This window comes from Pelobates fuscus, chromosome 6 (assembly GCF_036172605.1).
Source record: "Pelobates fuscus isolate aPelFus1 chromosome 6, aPelFus1.pri, whole genome shotgun sequence".
NCBI lineage: Eukaryota > Metazoa > Chordata > Amphibia > Anura > Pelobatidae > Pelobates > Pelobates fuscus.
Window position 1 is genome coordinate 118,521,983 of NC_086322.1, and position 26,580 is coordinate 118,548,562.

The 26,580-nt window shown below is 41.5% G+C and overlaps 1 long non-coding RNA gene across 2 annotated transcripts; it reads right to left on the reverse strand.

The window, feature by feature from the left end:
- Positions 1–680: 680 nt before the first annotated feature.
- LOC134615496 (uncharacterized) lies at positions 681–20,396 on the reverse strand. 2 transcript variants are annotated; one of them, XR_010091298.1, is made up of 5 exons: positions 20,353–20,396; positions 19,938–20,017; positions 17,183–17,236; positions 5,276–5,369; positions 681–711 (listed from the first exon to the last, which is right to left on the reverse strand). It is a non-coding gene; the product is annotated as an uncharacterized LOC134615496 (long non-coding RNA). The 2 variants fall into 2 exon arrangements; XR_010091297.1 differs by lacking the exon at positions 20,353–20,396 and having other exon boundaries at positions 19,938–20,219.
- Between the last annotated feature and the right edge of the window lie 6,184 nt (positions 20,397–26,580).

Sequence of the window (26,580 nt, forward strand, 5' to 3'; positions counted from 1 at the left end):
GATCCGGTGCTCCCAGTCTGCCTCTAATACAGAGGCAGACCGGAGCACCATTAACCCCGCGATCGCCCCGCGACGCGTTAAGGCAATCCCCTGAGTGACGGACCTCGTCCATCACTCGTCCTTAAGGGGTTAATATGAATTGTAGATCCTAAGGTTTACAGAGACTGGCAGCAGTGGGGAGTAAACTGCAAATTAAATAGCCTAGGGAAGATTAGAGAGCCTATGGGGTAACTCTTTATTTTATTGCTAGTAATAGCAATTTATAGGACCATCCTTCATGGGTGCTATAATTATGGATGTTAAACTAAACTGATATAACAGTCTGTGTGAAGGCTAGAAGTAATGGGCTAGACTAGTACACTGTTTATACACAAGTCATACACAACACATGCATCTCTATGAGGAAAGATCAGTGTCTGCATGCAGAGGGTGGAGACGCTGAACGGCAGTACTGCCTACTGTGCAGCACTGCCCCAGGAACCACCTCCAGTGGTCATCTGAGTAGTGGCCACTGGAGGTGTCCCGAGGGGGTAATGTAAACACACACACACACACACACATATATATATATATATATATATATATATATATATATATATTTACACGTAAAAGTATCACATACCTATTGCCAAGAGAAGCTCTTGAAAGTATCCATCAAAACATTCAGCAATAGCTGTCGGTGTCCAGAAATATTTTGAAATTGTTCAAAATCTTGAAGAAAGAAAGAATAATTGAATGAATGAACAATAGTTGTTAAAAATTATTATACATTGACTAAGCCTGCCATATATGGCCCCCACTCTTTGTAGCTCTTCCTCCAACCTAATGCAAGCAAGTATATTGAAGGAAGGGCATGTATGAATGTAATTGCAAAGCAAGAAACAGTTCATAGTGAATAAGCATGATGGGAGTTGTCCTTCATGAGATTAGTAACTTGAAGCACTGAATGTAATTGCAAAGCAAGAACAGTTCATAGTGAATAAGCATGATGGGAGTTGTCCTTCATGAGATTAGTAACTTGAAGCACTGAATGTAATTGCAAAGCAAGAACAGTTCATAGTGAATAAGCATGATGGGAGTTGTCCTTCATGAGATTAGTAACTTGAAGCACTGAATGTAATTGCAAAGCAAGAAACAGTTCATAGTGAATAAGCATGATGGGAGTTGTCCTTCATGAGATTAGTAACTTGAAGCACTGAATGTAATTGCAAAGCAAGAAACAGTTCATAGTGAATAAGCATGATGGGAGTTGTCCTTCATGAGATTAGTAACTAGTAGCAATGAAGGTTTGAGTAAGCAAGCATTAGTTCATTAATAAATGATATTGCAGACAAATAGCTGAAATATATACTTAAGGTCAATATGGGTAGTCCTCCAATAGTTCAGAGATATGGTCCACTTGTAAAGTAGCAAAGTATCCGTTCTCCAGTAATCCTTTATGGCATGCAGCAATCCTTGCATTTGCTCAAAGGCTGGAACAGCTTGTCTGAGCTTGTGGAGAGATAAGTCTAGTGGAAGTAGCTCCCAGTAGCTGAGCCTGTGGAGCCCGCGGTCTCGCGGAAGCAGCTCACACGTTAGGTCACACAATCAATCACCAAGCCCCTCTCTCTGGCCCAGTCTCCCTAAATACCGTCAGAGCTGTGTCAGAGGGGGGCGGGGTCCGGCTCCTCACCGCTGAGTGCCGAACCCGGACGTGTTACTCCATGACAATGCCATATCAATATATACATTAAGTGGTTTCCACCAACAGTAATTTTTTCAAGCCACAAAACTCTGCCCACTACCTGGGTCCAAATAAGGATCATGAATGTTGGAATCAACTCTTCTCTAATCTAACAATGTCAGTATCCTGAGGTTGTCTGTAATTTAAGGTTTCATTGGACACTGTAGTCAAGCATTTTTTACAAAAGAAGATTTTGGTTAAAATAATATAAATATAACCAGACTGCATGCATACATCATAATGATGTGCCAAATGCACAAAAACTATACTTTACAATTCAGCATTACATGTACATTTTCATAAAAATGTATTTAAACAGGAAAAGTACATTTACATTACTTTGGTTTTAATTACATCTTGGGGATGTTATCACACAATTGAATGATACTCATTTTATCTATATTGGAAGCATGAAGGGATGAGTCAACCCTGCCAGGATTAGAACCTGCAACCAAAGTGTTGAAGAGGTTCTACTGATGATGCACTAGCCAACTGAATAAGGACACTATATAAAAACTATTACATAAATGAATAAATGTTGCAATGATGATCACTAGTTCTGTGAATAATATGAATCATAAATTCTCTATCCTATTCAGTTTATTTGAGATATTCATCTCTTACTTTACCATATACTTAAAGCAGAGAAGGATTAACCATATAGTGACATTAGGTGGTCACCCAGTGCCCAGGAATTAGGCAGAGGCCGTGGATGTACATTTGCTTGGTAAACTTTTCCAGTTCACTGCTTATCTTCAGATACCAGAAAAGGTATTTGTGAATGGTGCAGATGTCCATATAATGGATGGCACAGACCATTACCCTGTGCTCATAAATTTGCACACAGTCTGTATACCAGTTGCCAGAGCTGGTATAATTTGAAGAAGAATTGCTGTCCATACAGAGATCTTCCAATATAAGCTAATTACACCCCTGGCATATGTGACTATATTTTCTCTCTCTTTCCTCCCCGGTTTAGAGTAAACACATACTCTATGAGCCGGGAGATCGGTTCAATCCAAATATTTGATTCGTTCGAGGAGATCAAATGAGTGATATGGCATGACGTCAGACAGGGTGTGGAAGATCCTTAGCCAGCACTGGTAAGGTTTATCTTTTTTTTGCAGGACACACTACTAATGCCAAATAAGCATGGCCAGACTGGCCCACTGGGATACCGGGAAATATCCCGTTGGGCTGCAGCAAGCTGGGGCTGGGCTGACAGCCCTAATGATCATTTTGATAAATCCTCCCCTCGGACTGTGCCAGCCTGTCAGTCCGAGGGGAGTAAGGAGGGAGGAACTGGGGGCTGGTGTGGCTGCCAGCAGCCACAGGGAGACCTGTCAGTCTCCCTGCACAGTCTAAAAACATTTTGGCTGCATGCCCCGCCCCCAAATGGAAGCTCCGCCTCCCACCCACAAGCTCCACCCCTACACATGGTGCTGGAAAGCAGCCCACTGGACCAAGAGGGAACTAAAAGGTATTTACCTTTTTATAGCCCCCTGCCCCTCATTCAGACTCCCCCCCACCTCACAGATAGTCCCCCTTCCCAGTATACAGCACCCCTACCGAGTATACAGCCCCTCTACCCACCTCACAGACCCCTACCCACCTCACAGCCCCCATACTCACCTCACAGCCTCCTACCCACTATACAGCCCCCATACCCACCTCACAGCCCCCTACCCACTGTACAACCCCCCTACCTACTATTCAGCCCCCCTACCTACTATTCAGCCCCCGACCCACCTCATAGCCTCCCATACCCACCCCACAGCCCCCTACCCATTATAGAGCCCCCTGCCCAACAAAACAGCCCACCTACCCACCTCACAGCCCCCTACCCACTTTACAGCCCCCTACTCACTATACAGACCCCTACCCTCTATACAGCACCCCTCTCCACCTCACAGTCCCCTACCCACTATACAGCCCCCTACCCACCTCACAGTCCCCCTACCCACTACACAGTCCCCCTACCCACCTTACAACCCCCCCTATCCTCTCACAGCCATCCTACCCACCATATTAGATATATATATACCAATAATTTGTAATGCATATATGTATATGTATGCATGTCTTGCCACCCCAAATGATTGAGTAATATACACACATAGTATATACTTTTATATATATTAATCATCTAGGGTGGTAACACATAGCAATGTGACAATACATGGTGAAGTGACTTATGGGGCTGGCATTGATTTTTTTCCAGGGCTGCTTTGTATCCACAGTCCGGCCCTGCAAATAGGGCATTACAGAATAACATATCATGATTTCAAAAAGGATTGGAGCAGACATTTAAGTGAAGTGTGGACTAAAAAGGAGCATGGCATAGAGATTTACACTGTAAAATGATTTGCAGGTACATACACATCTTCCGCCAAAGAGACATATTTTAAAGGAAAATTTATTTTAGAGAAGTATACTCCTTGACTTCTCACCGCCATGTTGTAAAACTTTAAGCAATGCCCTATTTTTTTCTCTCTGACTACTATGTATCAAATAAAATTGTATCTATTAACTTGCCACTCTTTAGGTGTGACGTATTCATCCGCACATAAAAATGTGGTTAATGGCATTTACTGTCATGACAGGAAGAGTTGTGCCGCGCAACATTACCGTAATAATGGATAATTTACGGTACTTTCATCCTCTCCTTTGATACCTTTCTCTTTTTATAATTTCTCATAATTCTTGGTGCTTCCTTCAGCTTTGTTATCTCAAAGGTATTGACACCATACATTATTTTAAAGAAATAAATTCCTACTAATAGCTTCTGGACCCACACACGTGGTTACGTCTCTGTTAAACATATCTACTACACTGTTGCATTTGGTATCAAACAAATCTCGATTCATTCAGTGGTTCATCTGAATTCCAATATGGATGAATCACAAAACAAATTAAAAAGGTAAAGGATGAGCAATTTTGTTTGTTTTGTGATCAATCAAAACAGATTATTGATGGAAAAAGGCGATTGATGGTTTGGTGAAATAAAATGTTGATTTTAATCACAGATTAAGACAGAAGTGACCAAGAGAGGGGAAAAAAGGAGCAGTAAAATAATAATTTATAATATTAAAAATATATTACTATATATATATATATATATATATGTTTTAACTCTATTTATTCCCCAATTTTTGGTTCTTCATGATCTGTGGACCAAATGGCATGGAAATTTATAATATATTTTATATTATGTACATATTTTGCAGTACATTAATTGACCATTTTTTGTCCCATTTTGGCTTATCAGAATTATAGTTTTTTCCCCAAAATGAATGCATAGAAGCAATTTGACTGAACCAAAACACCACATGGATAAAATCTGAATCACACTAAAGATTTTTTTTGGACGCATCAGTTTGGATGAACCACATGTTTTTTTGGTTTTTTTTTACAGTGCAAAGTCTACTATCTGCTATATCTACAATTATCACTTTCTTGGAAAGGGACAGATTAACTGTTTTTACTTTGCTTGGTTGATAAATATAAATATATATATATATATATATATATATATATATATATATATATTACACATGAACAATTGCTGGTGGCTTTTATTACAGAGGATCATTTGCAACATGTTTTTGTGCTCTCCTGTTCACCTTTGACATGCTTCCCATAGAACCTGGAACACAATTTTATAACATGACAGGAGGCTTCGTATTTGCTTAAGTCTCTCTTTACTAGAACTCCACAGCAGCACAGAAAAACAACCAATCAGAAAAAAGTTAGGTACTATAAAACTCCCCTCCCCATGCATCATTTCCTCTTTCTTTGCTGCTCCGCATCAGTACAGGTCAGAGTACCACTGCCTCCTGCTCATAGTGGGTGGCTTTGGGGTTTTTATTGCTTATTTTCAGTATTTTATATTCTATATTGTAGATTGCCTTTGTGGGATTTAGCTATATTTGTATATTTGTGTACGGGATTATGGAAGGGGCGCACATTAAAGTGTGTGTAGTTTTTAATATGTAAGAGTCGGTTGAGGTGTGCCGAAACCGACGCGAGGTTAGGCCTGCAAAAAGAGGGCCCACCTGGGTATAATGATATATAAAGAGGGTGTGGTGGGAGGGAATTTCCGAAATCGTCGAAGACAGGTGAGTAAGGGGTTTGCTGGGTTTATATAGGCCATAAATCCCTCCCACAACTTCAGGCATACGCCTTCTATATATAGTCAGTAATTTATTTATTTTTCCCTTGTGAGATTTTTTCTTATGTATTCAGTTTTGTCTATGCCCTGTGTAATTTCATTCTATCTATGTATTTTTTCCTATATTTGTGGGGGTCTTTGGGGTCCTTACTGTTTTTTCTTTGGACTTGTGCCCCCTGTCCGTTTCCCATTTCTGTGTTCATGCTATTTTGTTTTTCCACATTTATCCCGCGGTGTGCCTGCCGCTCTGGGGCTTCAGGAGGCTGACTACTTCTGCCTCCTTCGACCCCCGCGCTCCGGGACCGTGGAGTTCAACTCCGGCGGTCCCATGTGCCTTTTCGGTCGCGGGGTACTCGCGTGCGCCCAAGTACCCGGCGGCCGGATCTTTTTCCCCACGTGGCCGCCTCGCCGCGGACGCCTCTGCCCGTGGACGGCGTGTGTCCGACTGGGCGGGGGAGAGTGCGACCGGGGGTGAGTGCGACCGCCCGCGGCCCCATCCCTCGTCGGTACATTACTCTTTGGAGGTCTGCCTCCACCCAGCTCAGTGCTTACCTTCTGCACTTGGAGCTGTATACAGGCCTTTGACTGCATGTCAGTTTTGTTTCACTATAGTGACCGTTTTGAACTTGAACCTTCTATTAAGGGACACTCTGAGTGACATTCTCCTATGGATTACTATCCATGTATGTGTGGGTGTATATATTTGCATATACGATTTTTTGTTACATGTCAGGATTGCTGTGAGTTTGATTGACATAATTTACCTAAGTGTACTGTGATTTTACTGTCTAGTGTATATCAGATCACTGTATATCACAGAATACTGTGGGTTTTTGCTGACAGTGTATATCACAGGTTGCTATGTGTTGTTACGGACAGTGTATTTCTAAGATTTTGTTTGGCTGACAGTGTATATCACAGGTTGCTGTGTGTTTGCTGACAGTGTATACCTCAGATCGCTGCGGGTTTTTGCGGACAGTGCATATCGCTAATTTAGTTTGATCTATTGTCAGGGTATATCACAGATTGCTGTGAATTTCGAGTATTTATAAACTCAGTTATACAGGCTCTGTACAGGGGTGTACATCCTACATCCTACAGTTAGCTCTGGGATTCATTCGCTTCTCAATATATATATTTTCTTTCAGATGGGACTACTCTGGTATGTATTCTCTGTCCATGGCATATATATAGTTAACAGACTTGGCTCTGACTCTAGCTGGTATGGGAGACCAGTCTACACCGATACGGTACAATTTATCAGGTTCTTGGGGGAACTAATTATGTTGGCTATTGTTTAACCCTACTCCTTGAGGTGTCCGTGATTACATTCCCCTTCACGTGGTGTGCGGATGGTAATCTATAATATGCTAAGATATTTCAAATAGATCCGTGTGCGCATGTGCATACCTATCCACAGTTCATGGACAGTAGCGCTCAGTGTACCTTACATTCATGGACCTGATGGTCACTGGACTACTTCCGCTTGTACCCAATACAGCTGGAATACCACTATTTGACTGCCGGGCACTTAGGGACTACCAGTCCCGGTTCAAGTTACTCACACAGCATTACGCTGTCTAAAAGGGTTGATTGTCTAAGGGTCCTATGTCACAAGATCCCCTGAGGATCTACAATTTTTAGGGACCTCTACCCAAACTCAGAGGTCCCCGTTACTCATTCAATAACCACTGTAAAGCGCGACGGAATTGGAAGGCGCTATATAAATACATGTTAATAATAATATTGTGGTAATACACAACCCATTGAATGGCCTGCTATGTCTGTGCCCATAAGAATGGCCTGCTATGTCTCTGCCCATAAGAACGGCCTGCTATGTCTGTGCCCATAAGAACGGCCTGCTATGTCTGTGCCCATAAGAACGGCCTGCTATGTCTGTGCCCATAAGAACGGCCTGCTATGTCTGTGCCCATAAGAACGGCCTGCTATGTCTGTGCCCATAAGAACGGCCTGCTATGTCTGTGCCCATAAGAACAGCCTGCTATGTCTGTGCCCATAAGAACGGCCTGCTATGTCTGTGCCCATAAGAACGGCCTGCTATGTCTGTGCCCATAAGAACGGCCTGCTATGTCATAGAAACATAGAAACATAGAATATGACGGCAGATAAGAACCATTCGGCCCATCTAGTCTGCCCAGTTTTCTAAATACTTTCATTAGTCCCTGGCATTATCTTATAGTTAGGATAGCCTTATGCCTATCCCACGCATGCTTAAACTCCTTTACTGTGTTAACCTCTACCACTTCAGCTGGAAGGCTATTCCATGCATCCACTACCCTCTCAGTAAAGTAATACTTCCTGATATTATTTTTAAATCTTTGTCCCTCTAATTTAAGACTATGTCCTCTGGTTGTGGTAGTTTTTCTTCTTTTAAATATAGTCTCCTCCTTTACTGTGTTGATTCCCTTTATGTATTTAAATGTTTCTATCATATCCCCCCTGTCTCGTCTTTCCTCCAAGCTATACATGTTAAGATCCTTTAACCTTTCCTGGTAAGTTTTATCCTGCAATCCATGAACCAGTTTAGTAGCCCTTCTTTGAACTCTCTCTAAGGTATCAATATCCTTCTGAAGATATGGTCTCCAGTACTGTGTACAGTACTCCAAGTGAGGTCTCACCAGTGTTCTGTACAATGGCATGAGCACTTCCCTCTTTCTACTGCTAATACCTCTCCCTATACAACCAAGCATTCTGCTAGCATTTCCTGCTGCTCTATTACATTGTCTGCCTACCTTTAAGTCCTCAGAAATAATCACCCCTAAATCCCTTTCCTCAGATGTTGAGGTTAGGACTCTATCAAATATTCTGTACTCTGCCCTTGGGTTTTTACGTCCAAGATGCATTATCTTGCACTTATCCACATTAAATGTCAGTTGCCACAACTCTGACCATTTTTCTAGTTTACCTAAATCATTTGCCATTTGGCTTATCCCTCCTGGAACATCAACTCTGTTACATATCTTAGTATCATCCGCAAAAAGACACACCTTACCATCAAGACCTTCTGCAATATCACTAATAAAAATATTAAAGAGAATGGGTCCAAGTACAGATCCCTGAGGTACCCCACTGGTGACAAGCCCAAGCTTCGAATATACTCAATTGACTACAACCCTCTGTTGCCTGTCACTCAGCCACTGCCTTACCCATTCAACAATATTGGAATCCAAACTCAAAGATTGCAGTTTATTGATAAGCCTTCTATGTGCAACAGTGTCAAAAGCCTTACTGAAATCTAGGTAAGCAATGTCTACTGCACCACCCTGATCTATAATTTTAGTTACCCAATCAAAAAAATCAATAAGATTAGTTTGGCATGATCTCCCTGAAGTAAACCCATGTTGTCTCTGATCTTGAAATCCATGTGTTTTTAGATGTTCAACAATCCTATCCTTTAACATGGTTTCCATCACTTTCCCCACTACTGAAGTAAGGCTTACTGGCCTATAGTTGCCTGACTCCTCCTTATTACCTTTCTTGTGAATGGGCACAACATTCGCTAACTTCCAATCTTCTGGGACTACTCCTGTTAACAATGATTGGTTAAATAAATCTGTTAATGGTTTTGCTAGTACACCACTAAGCTCTTTTAATAGCTTTGGGTGTATTCCATCAGGTCCCATTGACTTATTTGTCTTTACTTTTGACAGTTGAAATAGAACCTCTTCCTCTGTAAACTCACATGTAATAAATGACTCATTTATCCTTTTTTTTAACAGAGGTCCCTTTCCTTCATTTTCAGCTGTAAATACCGAACAAAAATATTCATTGAGGCAGTCAGCTAGACCTTTATCCTCATCTACATACCTTCCTTCTTTTGTTTTTAATCTAACTAATCCTTGTTTTACTTTTCTTTTCTCATTTATGTATCTAAAAAAAGTTTTGTCCCCCTTTTTTACTGACTGTGCTATTTTCTCTTCTGTGTGTGATTTGGAAGCTCTTATAACTTGCTTAGCCTCTTTCTGCCTAATCTTATAGGTCATTCTGTCTTCCTCACTCTGGGTTTTTTTATAATTACTAAATGCTAACTTTTTGTTTTTTACTATTTTGGCCACATCTGCGGAGTACCACAGTGGTTTCTTGAATTTTTTGCTTTTACTGACAAGCCTAATGCAATTTTCTGTTGCATTCAGTAGTGCAGCTTTTAAATAATCCCATTTATTTTGGACTCCATTTAAGTTGCTCCAGTCTGATAATGACTCCTTTACACATATTCTAATTTTAGAAAAGTCTGTTTTTCTAAAGTCTAAAACTTTTGTTTTTGTGTGGTGTGACTCAGTCACTGTTCTTATATTAAACCACACTGACTGATGATCACTGGATCCTAAACTTTCACCTACAGTAATATCTGATACCAAATCTCCATTTGTTAACACTAAATCTAGTATGGCCTCATAACGAGTTGGCTCCTCAACGACTTGTTTTAGAGACAATCCCAGTAGGGAGTTTAGAATGTGTGTGCTTCTGGCACAAGTAGCTATTTTTGTTTTCCAATTCACATCAGGAAGATTAAAGTCACCCATGATGATAACTTCCCCCTTCATTGTCATTTTAGCTATTTCTTCAACTAGTAGATTATCTAACTCTTCAATTTGTCCTGGGGGCCTATAAATCACACCTACACGAACTACTGTGTGATTACCAAATTCTAACGTAACCCAAATGGACTCTATGTTCGTCTCACTAACCTTTATTAGGCTAGATTTTATGCTATCCTTCACATACAGGGCCACCCCTCCCCCTTTCTTGCCTTCCCTGTCTTTTCTATATAAAGAGTACCCTGGTATTGCTATGTCCCAGTCATTTTTTTCATTATACCATGTCTCAGTAACAGCGACTAAATCTACACTATCAGTTGCCATTATTGCCACAAGTTCATGGATCTTATTCCCTAAACTGCGAGCATTTGTAGACATGACTCTAAGCTTATCATTTTTTAACACACTTGCTACAGGCACCTTCTGTCCTTGTTTTGGGGGACAATTGGATTGATGTTTTATCACCCTTTTGCCCCCCACTCCTAGTTTAAATACATCTTAGCAAAACCTCTGAACTGCTCACTGAGAACATTTGTTCCCTTTTGAGAAAGATGCAAACCATCTTTTTTGTACAGTTTATTTCCATTCCAAACAGAGCTACCATGAGCAATAAAGCCAAATCCTTGCTCCCGACACCATTCACCAAGCCACAAGTTAAAGTCCCTAATACGCATCCGCCTGTCATTCTGAGTGTTATGCACAGGCAGAACTTCAGAGAATGACAGTGTGGAAGCAACCTGCCGTATATCATTGGCAAAAACACTAAAAACTTCCTTAACCTCTGAAACCTCATTGCAAGCCAAGTCATTTGTCCCTAAATGGACAAGTACATCCAATTCCCCTTCCTGCTTTGCTTGCTTAACAATATTACAGATACGTCTCCTGTCTCTGTGAGCAGTAGCTCCGGGAAGACACCTCACAAGACCACCATTGTCCATCTCCACACCTCTTATGATGGAATCCCCCAACAACAACTGCTTTCTATTAGGCCTCATCATAGTCTTCAAGCCTCTCTGCACAACACCACTGGCCTCAATGCCTCTCTCCACAACAGCACTAGCCTCAGTGCCTCTCTCCACAACACCTCTAGCCTCAGTGCCTCTCTCCACAACACCACTAGCCTCAGTGCCTCTCTGCACAACACCACTAGCCTCAGTGCCTCTCTGCACAACACCACTAGCCTCAGTGCCTCTCTGCACAACACCACTAGCCTCAGTGCCTCTCTGCACAACACCACTAGCCTCAGTGCCTCTCTGCACAACACCACTAGCCTCAGTGCCTCTCTGCACAACACCACTAGCCTCAGTGCCTCTCTGCACAACACCACTAGCCTCAGTGCCTCTCTGCACAACACCACTAGCCTCAGTGCCTCTCTGCACAACACCACTAGCCTCAGTGCCTCTCTGCACAACACCACTAGCCTCAGTGCCTCTCTGCACAACACCACTAGCCTCAGTGCCTCTCTGCACAACACCACTAGCCTCAGTACCTCTCTGCACAACACCACTAGCCTCAGTGCCTCTCTGCACAACACCACTAGCCTCAGTGCCTCTCTGCACAACACCACTAGCCTCAGTGCCTCTCTGCACAACACCACTAGCCTCAGTGCCTCTCTGCACAACACCACTAGCCTCAGTGCCTCTCTGCACAACACCACTAGCATCAGTGCCTCTCTGTACAACACCACTAGCCTCAGTGCCTGTCTCCATGACACCATTACACTCTGAAAGTGCAGAAAATGAATTATGTAGAACAACAGACTGTGCAATATGCCTTTTATACACAACTCTAAGTCTACCAGATCCTACAGTAATCCATCTGCCATTCCTAGTATGTCTCTGTGGCAGTGGCTTTGCAGCAGTTCCAGCCTGAGTTTGTTTACCAGATAATTTACAAATCTCAGACTTCAAAAATACAATCTCCTGCCGCAAGATAGAGAACTGTCTACAGATTAGACAACAACCAAACCTCCAAAAAGTGGAACGCGAAACAAATGCATAGCAACTATTACACTGAACTAAGTTTGCCATTCCAATGAGATCAATTATTTAAATCAAACTAACCTTAACTTTTTATTTATCCTCCTGAATACCTCAGATTACCTCCAGTTTATCTCCAGAATATCTCCAACCACAGACACTTAGAAGCAACACTCTCCAGAATATCTCCAACCACAGACACTTAGAAGCAACACTCTCCAGAATATCTCCAACCACAGACACTTAGAAGCAACACTTAGATGAAGCAACCAAGCTCTATTAGCCAAGCTAATGACAACAGCCCTTATATACTCCTAAAATCACCTCCCACTAGGAATGTTTAACACCTGGGTAGGCCTCTGCTTATTAGCAAACAATAGCTAATTTACACAGCAATCAATAGCAAGCAGCTACCTAATCCAATCAAATGCCTTATAATTACCAACAGGAAATCAAACCTTGTGCAATCAGTAACCTTTTCCTACAGATGAATCTTACCTGTAACAGTAAAAAAGAAAACTCTTAGCACAACTCTTAGACAGTTGAAGCTTCTGTAAAACTCTCCAGAATATCTCCAACCACAGACACTTAGAAGCAACACTTAGATGAAGCAACCAAGCTCTATGCCCATAAGGACAGCCTACTATGTCTGTGCCCTTTAAAACGGCCTGCTAGGTCTGAATGGCCTGCTATGTAGGTGCCTATTTGAATGGCCTGCTATGTCTGTGACTATTTGCTTGACTAACCGTTCTGTGTCCATTCGTTTGGCCTGCTGGGCCTGTGACCTACTGACGGGCCTACACTATTGGTACCGAACCCCTTCTTGGCCGCAGGCCTGGGGTAATATCACTGAGGAAATCCCAGTGCCCACCAGTGACATGGAGATAGGCAGGTGTCCAGACAAACACCATTGCCATAGTGTTCGAGAGGACACCAGTATACGGCCATCTGAATATGGTGGGAAGGGTGAAGGCCCTTAACCTCATGCCTGAAGGATAGAGTTTCTTATGAAGACCCCGGACACATCCACGGTTTACTCCAAACCGGCGACGGCACATCTCCAAGGAGAACTTCGCACAGGCAAGGACCGGTACTCAGACTCCTACAGGAGAAAGCAGTGTGTTTTCCTTGTCTTTGCCAGCTACTCCGTATCTGCCCCCCGGAACCTTATAGGTTCAGTAGTTTTTTCCTGCGTTGGGTTGGCTCCTGGCCCTGTCCGGTGGAACTTACTTTTCTTACCTCCCGGCCTGCTGTTTGCCTTCTATCCGGATAGAATTGGTGTATTTTTCCCTTATCTACATTGATTGTTGCTTTTTTGTTTTTCATGACTTCCTTTTCCTTTCGCTCGGGTCGTCGTGAGGCCTGACTTGACCTCCTCCGGCCTCCCGGGCACTCGTGGATCGCGGAGAACGTCTCCAGCTTTCCTCAGACTACCAATGGTCTACCTGGACCCCGCGCGCGCACGGGATCCAGTTAGTCGGTTGATAGTTTTCCATCGTTGTTTCCGAAGATTGCCCTCAGCCTTATGCTGACATTAATATTTGGTGCACCCTACAGTTTGGTCACCCTGAATCTCTAGGGACTCTAGTTTGCACCACGGGAGGGTGCGGCCCTCCATCACCTCTATCCGAGTATATATTTATTTTCAGAAACATAGGGCGAACCCTCTCATGCAGAGCCGGATAATGATTTGTTATTAGAGGGCGCAAGCCCTCACCCGTCCTCAACCAGATACTGGGCTGGATACAGAGGACAGATTGGGAGGACCCATTCTCATAGAGGGAACCGGTCTTGGATGTAGACTCTGCTGTTGGTTACTAACGGGCACGGCCCACTCAGGCTAGCAGCCGGACGCTCTCACGGTATGCGATCACAGTAGTAGAGAGCGCGGCTCTCTCATACACTCGACGCTCTACAGTACCGGCCATCTGTTCATCGCACAGGCTTGTACCTGTGCAAGACATTAAAGACTACATCGAGGGACGTCCCTCCTGCGTTCAATTCGAGCTGACATCCACGCTACTGACTTCGTCCTAGAGGACTGCCTGGTCATGCAAGAATTGCATGTTTAGACTAGATACCTCTATTCTATCTCCTGTAATGGATCTACTGGATCCGGACCGCTGTAACACGCAAGAAATACTCAGAGGTATAACGGGGGGAGTCTCCCACTTATTTACACGCACTCCTGGAGAGGGTGCGGCTAACGGATGGCCCTCCGGTATTCTGAGAGTGCAGGTTTTGGCATATTCTCCACCATTTAATACAGAGATTGCTTTCTGTTTTTGGATATCCAGACCATTACGAACAAACTGCGCAGACAGTTTCTCCCATGTCAAGATGTCAGGAGTTACGGTGACCTTCATGGAGAAAACGAGCACTGCCTTGCTCGGGTAACTGGATTATGGAAGGCCTATTACCCGGTCTGAAGGTAAAACCGTACGTATGGATCACATGGTAAGACCAGAAACCCCGGTTGCCTTGACTTCCCCAGTCATTATGACCTTGGGATAGATGGCAGGCTGCCCCGTCTCCTCGGAGCGCGTGCCTGGTGAACATGGTTCGGAGATAGAGGACCCTCCGTTTAGGCTCTACTTATTCCTCACGGGAGCCATTTTGTTGGATTCGCGCTAACCTATTTTTCAACTACCGTCGAGGAGACCTACGAGACTTTATGGAGGTGCTTGGTGTGCCCCGACTCCTACACAGACATCTCGCACTCTTGGACGAAGGCATCTCTGAATGGAAATCTGCGTTCCGGCTTGCCTTTCCCATTCCTTCGAAGATTCTGGGATTCACTATTCCCAGAGTAGTCGACCACCGTTTCCTCCACACCAGTTCAGTTCGGAACCTTGAATGGACGGCTCTTGGAGTCTTTTCTCTACTGCGTCCGAGGATTACACAGTCCATTTGGAATATTGGTATCACTTAGAGTACGGCTGGTTTGGCCACACTCTTGCCTGCATTATGAATTTATCCTCGGATGAGACATCTCACCGGGTAGGACAGGAAGGAACGGAAGATCCTCCTCGGTTTCTCTATTGCGATTTTGGTGGTGGTCTTAGGTGCATTCCTTGAGATTGGAGATCTACCTGCAAGGCCGCATCGCCGAATGGCCCTGGCACGATCGGAGGAGCCGCCTTACGGATCATGAGTTGAGACTTGGTGTCAGTTTTCTTCTCGCGACCCTAAGTCCTAGATCGGATTTCGAAATTATACAACTACAGGAATGCGGCTAATAGGTCAGCTTGCCAGCTCATGGACCGACTTCTAGGAAACACGTTGCAACACCACGTACAATGGATTTACCGGCGGATGGTGCTTTTTTCCGGATTTGAGATGCTTCGTCGGTTGGCATCTTCTTTGACCCGTCGGCTGTCATTTATCGTATTTGGAATGTCCAATTAGGATTACTCTGATATTTCCTGGAATAGATACCAGCGACACAAACAGCGTTGGATTGGTGAACTGAGCGCTGAAACAGCAAATACGAAGCCTCCTGTCATGTTATAAAATTGTAGATTATGCTAGCTTTAGTGTACCTATAATCTTAATTTTATTAATGACAGGAGGCGAGTATTTCCCACCCATTCTTGTCCCTCCCTTGTTTAAGGTTATGGTTTAGATTATCAGGTACGTATGCAACTCTGTTTGTTGTCTCTGCTACCTGTCGCTTGTTCCTTATGTCTGTGTTTTTTTCCATATGTAGGGTTGGGATATTTACATATTAGGTTAATTTGGTTGCTACATTGGGTACCTACATGTTTATTCAGAGTACATTTCATTGGATACACAACCTGTTCGATTCTGTTTTTCTCTCGTTTCAGTTTACAGTCCATCTACACTATCTAGTTTGACGGTTACACTTGGATGGTGGACATCGTTATATTCATCGTATCTAGGACTTCGTTTCTTCCCCATGATGTTCTCTGCCTTTTATTCTGTTTTGTCGCAGCTTGAAAGAGGAAATGATGCATGGGGAGGGGAGTTTTATAGTACCTAACTTTTTTCTGATTGGTTGTTTTTCTGTGCTGCTGTGGAGTTCTAGTAAAGAGAGACTTAAGCAAATACTCGCCTCCTGTCATTAAAAAAATTAAGATTATAGGTACACTAAAGCTAGCATAATCTACAATCATTTTACATCTTATAGGCAGGCAACAATTCGTTAGGCAATTTCTATATAAAATATATTTAGACATGCACATTTTTCAAAACAATAACTTAAATAGCACACGATGTAATTATAGATTTTCAAGCAAAAAAAGGTCTCTGGATGTGAAAATGTAACGTAAAATAAAAGTGGGTAGATATATTAAAACTGGGCAACTAACCCAACATTAAAGTGAAAAACCCAACAAATAAACAAAAATAAAGCCTAAACATAAAGTACTATGCTGTTTAAATAATAAATGTATTGATACAAAAGCTAATTAGTCTAGGAAATAAGACATAGTGTGCAAACATGTTAAATCATTTTATATTAGATCATACAGCTTAAAAATCAATGTAAGGAAACTGTTCTGTGATATACTTTCTTGAGGATGCTGCAGATAACATTTAAAAAATATAATCCTGCATGGCAAACATTCAAGGTCAAGAAATCTAGAAAACAAAGTAACACAAAAAAATTTGATGTTGCAAACATTGGGCACAATTACCTTAATCTTTGTTTTATTTAAGTATATTTTGCTCACAAAAAACCCCCAAAAAACTGATGCTAGAGAATCAGCATTTTAGTATCAATGTTTACCATGGCATCCTGCATTGCGATGCCAGGATCAGTGTATCCTTCCTCTCTCATTCCCTAAAATAAAATAAATAAAATAAATAAGTGCATTCATACACAAAATAAACACCAACCTATTATCCCTATGATTTACTTTCTTGATACTTTATTGATATTGAGATACTAACCATTTACACATTCATTAAGTGGAAAAATTAAAATTAGAGTTTAGAAATAATGTGTGCTCATCCATCTTGTGTATATTATTTTTATGTTCAAATAATGTTTTAGAATCCAATACAGTGTGAATAGTAACATCAAAGGTAATAATACACGGGTCACTTTCATGATGACCCTACCCTTGCGTAAAGCTGGTACAAATATGTTCCAGTCTGTCCGTTAGTGGGAGCTACACTGCTGTTCTTTTTTGTGAGGTAGCTAGTACACCCAGTTTGTGTTTGGGGTTTGGCGGAGTATCATTGTGTGTGTAAATGGCTGAGTGTCATTGTGTGTATGGTTGGCTGACTTTGACTGTGTGTGGAGTTGGCTGAATGTTGTGTTAGTTGAATGCAATTGTGCATGTAGTTGGCTGAGTGTGATTGTGTGGGTGTATGGCTGAATATAATTGTGTGAATGGTTGGCTGAGTGTAACTGTGTATGGGAGTGTGGCTCTTTTTTATTACTGAACCCTGAATTCTTGCAGCAAATTAGTTTTTGTCTCCATATAAGAGCCTGTATAAGGGGACTGTATCCTGTTCAGGGTCGGCCTTAGGCAATTAGGCACCCTGTGCGAAAAGTCTTCATGGCGCTCCCCCCCCTCCGCCCCCCTTTACAGTCACACACACAGGTACAGGCAGACAGTCAGATATGCTCAGTTACAGGCAAACAGTCACACACACACACACAGTTACAGACAGACAGTCACACATGCTCAGTTACAGGCAGACAGTCACAGAGCCAAACACACAGTTAAAGGCAGACAGTCACACACATTTACAGGCACACAATCACGAACAGTTACAGGCACACAGTCACGCACACAGTCACACATACTCCATTACAAGCAGACAGTCATACACACTCGGTTACAGGCATGCACACACACACTCAGTAAAAGGCAGTCACACATACAGGCACAGGCACACACAACGGCACAGCTACAGCGACACACACAATTGGAGTCACAGACAGTCAGACAGTCACACACACAGGCAGTCACACACACATACAGTCACAAACACAGGCAGGCAGACAGTCACACACACACACACACACACATACACACACACACACACACAGGCAGTCACACAGACCGTCACACACACACACGCAGGCAGACACACACACACGCAGACTGACAGTCACACACACAGGAAGGCAGTCAGATAGTCAAACAGGCAGGCGGACAGTCACACACACAGGAAGACAGTCACACACACATACACACACACACACACACAGGAAGGCAGTCACACACACACACACACACACACACACACACACAGGAAGGCAGTCACACACACACACACACACACACAGGAAGGCAGTCACACAGACAGACAGTCACACATACAGGCAGGCAGGCAGACAGTCACTCAGACAGACAGTCACATACACCTACTCCTATCTCTTTCCAGTGGATGCAGTTGGTTGTTGAGGAAGCAGGGACTCCTTCCCTCTTCCTGTGCAGCAGTTACCAGGGGCTTCAGGAAGGTATTAGCACCGCCTCCTACTTGTGATAAGCCCCGCTCTGTCACTAGTTAAGCCCCACCCCCACTGCCTCAACTTTTTTTTTATAGACCCGGTTGGAGAATAATTAATCCTCCACCCAGGTACCTGGTTTAGCTCCCCTGCACCCCTGTCACCCGGCCATGTGCGAGCTGTGTCGGCCACATGGCGCCTCCTGGTCCATGGCGCCCTGTGAGGCCACACAGCTCGCATACCTCTAAGGCCGGCCCTGATCCTGTTCTTAAAATATGTGGAAACAGGGACTCCTACTCTATTTAAAATAGAACCAACCAAGAGTGCCTACTCTCCTTTACTATCATGCCTACCACTCCCCATCTCCACTACCTCCTATGGTAACATTCTCTATCTAAGCTAAACCTGGTGGTGCAGGGCTCAGTTCATTGGTTCATTGGTAAACTCTCAGGCAATAAGCTAACTCTCCCTTGAAAAAAGTTCTTGCTCTAGGTAGGATGTAGAGTCAAGCCCAAGTAAGATGTCAAATCATTTTAAAACAGTTTTACTGCTTACAGCGAGGGTCACCAGGGCACTCCTGGCACTATAACCACTGCATCAAACTGTTGGTGCTTGGACTGCTCTTTTATTCACGTATGTAGACTGGGTTAAATTCAAACCCCTAAAACGGTGGAAATACATAGAATGCTTACACTAATTTCTCACTGCCCATGCTTTTGTCTCTCATACCTAGCAATTTATTAGGGCTACTCTTTCAATCTGGTACTCCTTAGCCCCCCAAAAAGCCTTTCCTATTTTCCATATGCACATATGCCAACAAATTTAAATTTGCTGAACATGGTATCTTCTAAGCTTGGAACAATGATATAAATTAGCTGTCTCACAGTACACATGTGTGTCTGTATAGTTGAACTGATTATATTTGCACAAGGCACCATTATTGACATTAAGAATTTGTAAATGACCTAGAAAATCCATATAACAAATCATTAAGCCAGAACTACATTTTCTTTAATTGATGTTTTTGAGTCCATTCCATTGTATTATGCATTGATTAAAGAAAACAAGACTACTGTACCTGAACTAAGTTTATTAAAGCATCTCTGAAATGGCCTGAGGTCTCTGAATATATGTCTTGATCCAGATTATTACCATATTCTAGAAGGAAAACAAGTGCTTTATTATTACAGTATTTTAAATGTAACACATTCTGTAAATGATTCTCTTAACATCCATTCAAAGCAAAAAAGTGTTGAATCCGTCACCTAATGGGCTGATTAGCACATCTGTTTAGTGAATAATAAAGAGTAGTCACATTTTCACTTGCATTCATTGACATGAAAATTGGAAGAATACATTGTTTTGAAAATATAGAGGAAAAAGAACATTTCTTTCTTTTATCAGGCTCAACCTTCCTAACATGTTCAGCTTTACTACAATCTAGAGACATGACATTAAACTGATGTAAATAATGTAACAATTAAAACTGTTACGCATTAAGTAGACTTCTTTCATTTGAAATATATCAGAAGTTGTTCTGATATAGTTGTTGAAATAATCCAAACATGTGAATATATGTCTTACTTATGAAATATACTACTAACTAACATAACCTGCACAAACCTCTATTCATATTAAAAATCTATATTTTTTATTATATCTTTCTATCTTGCAAAGTTTACCATGACAGATTTTTTATTATTTCAAATTAATCTTATAGAAAAAGGTGAATCAATTATTCACGGTTGGTTCATAAATATGGGCTTGAGGGATTATAAAACATGACAGGGATGTTAAACTGGCACTTTTTACTTTACTTTTGAATCATGAAAGCAGCTAATGGAAAAAGACATCCAATGGACTTGAATGCAAAGGTAATCACCAGTGATTTAATTCTCACTAGAATAAGCTGTTAGGAGCTGAAGGCATAGCCAAACACGAAGATGGCAGAGCCAAGGAGGGGTTCATGACACAGTCTATTTATCTCTCTCTATAAAGGGTCTGATGCTGACCAGTACAGCAACCTCTATAAGGTAGAACCCAGAATGCAAAGAAACCAACAAATCAAGGCAAAATACAATTGTATTGATATTTACAAGGAAGACAATAAAATCTAATACAAAAACAGATGACTCAATGTTAGACAAAGAATTATATTTACAAGGAACACAACAAAATCAAATACAAGCACAGATAACTGAATGTAAGAGGAGGGCCTCTGGATACAGGCAAGCTTGGGAACACAGGATACTAGCTCAGAAACATAGGGAAGGCAGCTATCTCAGGTATACAGACGGTTACGTAGGACAAAAGGACTAGACCAACAAGATTATCATTAATGAACTGTCAAACAAGAAGAGGCAAAGCTCAGCAAAATAGGGACAAGATAGTTGCAAACTAAGGCCAGCTGTGAACAGAGAGAGATCTCAGTTTGGGTGCCGCAGCCTGCAACAGCACCATAGACAGGTAGTGACAGTGTGAGGTACTGCACCAGACTGAGAGTAAACCGAATCGTGACACTCTCTCTCTCTCTCCCTCTCTATCTATCTGTCTATCTACCTATCTATCAATCTATCTTTACAGTTTATACTATTTTTATCATCTTAACATCTCTAGTGTTGGTCTAAATTGTTAGTAGTACACATTTCAGAGAAGAGACACCAATTTCCTTTGCTAATTTTGTGTCTGCAACCATAATGTTGCTCTGGATTTTGTTTGATAATCTAATTTTCACACATGGAAAGACATAGAAGATGTGATTTTTTTTAAATAAACATGGAAAAGGACTTGGGAATTGTTATAGACAAAAAACTTAGCAACAATGTGCAATGTCAATCAGCAGTGGCCAAGGCCAGTAAGGTATTGTCATGCATGAAAAAGGGCATTCATTCTCGGGACGAGAATATCATTTTGCCTCTTTACAAATCACTGGTAAGACCACATATTGAATATGCTGTGCAATTTTGGGCACCTGTTCTAAAGAAGGATATTATGGCACTAGAAAAAGTGGAGAGGCGGGCTACAAAATTAATAAAAGGAATGGAACATATCAGCTATGAAGAAAGGTTAACAAATTTAAACCTATATAGTTTAGAAAAAGTGTCGCCTGAGAGGCGATATGATTACATTATACAAATATATTCGGGGCCAATACAAACCATTATGTGGAAATCTATTCACAAACAGGACTTTACATAGGACACGAGGTCATGCGCTTAGACTGGAAGAAAGAAGATTTCGTCTAAGGCAAAGGAAAGGTTTTTTTTACTGTAAGAACAATAAGGATGTGGAATTCTCTGCCTGAAGAAGTGGTTTTATCAGAGTCCATACAAATGTTCAAACAGCTACTAGATGATACTTGCAAAAACAGAATATTCAAGGATATAATCTTTCAATGTAGGGTAATAACTGCTTGATCCAAGGACAAATCTGACTGCCATTCTGGGGTCAATAAGGATTTTTTTTCCTTTTTTCCACACAGAGAAGATTATACAGACCACCCTATATTCTTCAAATAGGGATGGTTGATAGTACCAAGCAAATTAATGGTTCCAGGTAGGGATGGGCATGGGCAAAAAAGTTGGTTTGGAAATTCGGGTAAGTGAAAAAAGTTGTCTGCTTCGGCAATGCGGACCAATGGCATTCGGTTCGGCACTTCCAAAATTCTGGACTTTGGCAATTCGGAACTTCGTCAACTTGAAACTTCGATAATTCGGATCCTAACTCTACCCATAACCCCAATCCTAACTCCTAACCCTAAACCCTAACCCTACCCCTAACCCTAACCCACTTCGGAACTTCAGCAATTTGGAACTTTGGCAATTCAGGACCTATGGCAATTCGGAACTTTGCAATTCGGTTTGGTTCGGAAATTCAGCACTTCGGCAATGCAGCAATTCGGCAATTCGAACTTCGGACATTCGTAAGCATCCATATCCATACTTTAATGCATCCATGAAGAGACTTTCCCTCTTGACAAGACATTGTTTTTGCTATCTGTTTAGCCATTTCTAGTGCAAACTCACTTATTATATGTAAAAAAAGAATGCACTCACAAAAATGTGCAGTTTAAAATCTGCTACGCACACTGCTTCCCTTACAGACACTAATAAACACACCTCTACACAGCTACACATTCTACACTTATTGCTACACTAACCTATGCTGCCACACATGCTATTACCCACACCCATTCCTTAACACACACTATTACAGAAACTACTACCAACACTGTTACAAACATGTACTTACACACAAACATAGGCACTTCTGCAAAATTTGTTAGTATCAGTTAGTCCAAATCAAATTTATTTTAATCCACACTTAAATTGCTATGTCTGTATATACCTGTGGAGTCGTATATATTGAATATAACTCCACAGGCACATTCTGGAAGGATTGATTAGTTTGGGTGTGGATTAAAAAGAATTTAATCTGGACAAACTGGTCCACACAAAGTTTTTCACAAATCTAATACATACTCACACGTACATATTGTTCATGATATAAATCAATCACTGTTAGTGCACCCATTTTTAAAATAGCATAAATGAATGCTAAATACTGCTTAAGCTGTTTCTACAATACATTTCTCAAATATATACTTTACTCTTGTGTCTTCTAGTGGGGCACCTCAGAGTGAAAGAGTGGGTTGTCTGTTCAGATTATCAGTTATATCTTGGTTTTAAAAAAAAGACAAACACATTCTAAGGTATGTAAAATAAGTATGGATGGCTATGGATTTACCAAGTGTGATATACTAGAAACATATTTAATATAGAGAGTACACTTCACGTTTGAAGGCAAACAATGAGTGATTTGATAGTTTAGAAAATAAAATATTGTTTACGAAACATACAAATCTAATACCTGCGGTTTCCAGGTCTTATTTCGGAATCACGCAGTCCAATATTTTCTTTGACTGTTTTGCTACACTTCATGTTTATTACAAAGCAACAGGTATAATAATATGTTCATCTTCTACAGCTGGAGTATTACATTTAATAATACCTTTATAACCCTCTTACTGTCAATCCATATGTAAATGTCTGAGGTTACCCGCATATGTGCTGTGAATTTTTGTTTAGCTATAGAAACATAATTTCTAACAGTTTCTGTGCCCAAGATGGACTTACTAAAGTTCAATTTGAGATATGTAGATGATGCACAGCAGTAATTGCTCTATCCAAATGTAAATAAACTCTAATGAAAATTTATGGGGGCATGCAGCTTTTCATTCTGTACATCCAAAACGTTTTTGGTTCTTGGATAAACAGTCCTCTTCTGGAAATCATGTATATCCCTCTTGCCTTCTTTCTTTTTTTCAAAAACACAGAATACTTGTTGTATAATACAGCTCATAAATATTGGTCCACCTAAACAAAATATGTAATAATTTGCAATAAATATGCACAAATATTAAGAATTTATAATAATGTCCCTTTCTTCCCTTTCAACCCCCTGGGGTGTATTGCCGTTTAAAAACTCTATTTGTGCATGTTGGATTTTAAAACACTGTGTCTGCCCCTTTAAATATTATTGGAAAAGATTTGCACTTTTGAAATGGCACTTCGGCTGTTTCCGAAGTCCCGAAGTAGTCGAAGTGGCCGCCATTCGTATAGTAGACCACGTGGCGTCAGCCATCTTGTTTAGCCTAACGCGGCCAGCGGTGTTTTGGCGTCGAGTTGATGGAGCTCATATTGGACACGCCACGGCACAAACACCGCAGTACTTTACCTTCTATGGAACTTCAACGCTTCGACGGGAGTCGAACTGTTTTCGACAATTCGAACGCCACTTTCAACCAGATTAGAGCCATCCAGGGATGTATAATTTATGGGGATATGTTTGAGTTTTGGGGTGTTTCTGAACTTTGTGTAAAAATTTATATTTTCTGCCTGTGGATAATTAAGTTATTCCATTAGCCAGCTTAATTATATCACAGGCACAGTGTTACTGTGTTAATTAATGTTCCTATTGATTTGTGTCCCTTTTGTTCCTATGTTCCATCAGGTACAGGGGGTGTGCCTCTGGCCTGAAAATGTGTATAAAAGAAATGCCTTTGTGCTCAATAAACCAGCCCTTCTTACCCTCAACGCGCAGCCTCATCTCGTGTTGTAGGAAACAGCTATACCTGGATCTCTCTTCAGCTATACAGCTATACTCTCCTGGAGGAGAGGTCCTTCCCTCAGCTATACTCTCCTGGAGGAGAGGTCCTTTCCACACAGTCCTGGGTCCAGAGGTTGAACCAGGGTGGGAAGGAGACGGCGAGACCCCCAACCAAGCTACGGTGGTTCGTGGAGTCTGTGGTGGCTATGGTGTCCGGTGCGGTGCTGATGGTCCTTGGTAAGCGCTAGGAGCATAGATTCGCAGATGGTCCATCACAAACACGTTGATACATATATAATCATATTTTAGCAAAGGACTCTACACTACCCAAGATATTCCCAAATCCTCCCATGCTATGCTACAAGCGAGGGAGGAACTTGAAAGATCTTTTAGTCAAAACAGATCCAGTCCATTGCTACAACAAAAAGAAAACCACATTGAATATGGGATGTTACCATTGCCTGGGCTACGTAACATGCAGTCATATGATATGATGCAGTCATATGATGGGAACAATTTTCATACACCCCCGTACAGGGAGGAAATACCAAATAAAATACAGATTGACCTGTACCTCGGACTTTGTCATATACAAACTCCAATGCCTCTGTGGGCTCTCCTATGTGGGGAGTGATCTCCCACTCAGGGAATGAATAAGAAACCACAGATCAAACATTCACATTGCGTACAGGGACAAGAAAGCTGATGTCCCAGTGGTGAAACACTTTTTGTCACATGGTCATACCTTACCGACTTTGAAGTTTATGGCCATCAACCACGTGCCCCCTCTTCGACGAAAAGAAAAAACTCCTTCTCCAACGGGAGGCATTCTGGATTAAAACTTTGGACACAGTATGGCCCAAGGGTCTAAACGGAAAAAAAAGACCGTACATATTTTTGTAATAGTGTCATGACTTATTTCTGAAAGCATACATACTTACCCAGGTTTTTGTCTATTGCCTGCCCTATGTTTTTTATTCCCCATTGATTGCATGGTGTTATTAAGTTTCCATGCCCATAATCCAATATAAGATATTAACCCTTATTATGTAGCTCTCTTTGGATTAATAAGCATCTATGCCACGTATACATGAATGTCTGTCCATAATAATATAGATCCAGAACCTGTAAGCTATCCAGGGTATACTAAGTCCAGTCAATATACTTAGTTTATTCGTTAGTTTATCCATTATATCCTTTTTGTGCAGCCACTGTAAATATGTAAACTAGCTTTACTGTATGACTAGTTCTGTTCAATATAGAGGATTATTCCTACATAGCCTCTTTAAGCCTGATTTTGGGGCGCATACTACAACCCAATTGTAGATATCAGTGTATGCTATTTTATCCCCCTCTGCTTTCTGCAAATCATTTTTACCATATTTCCTTAGAACAATAATGTGGGAAATATATATTTAGTATTTTAAATGTTTGTTATCACTCAACTTGAGCAGCATATCTGCCCACTCTGATTGATGAGAATCATGTGATTTAGTGGAGCCGGTGCCTTAAACGAATTTCACTTAAAATGCATCTCGCTTTAGTTTGTATCCCATTAGGAGACAGCTTCATTCTCCATCACTTTATTTTAAAATCATTTTTGCGTCCCCTCT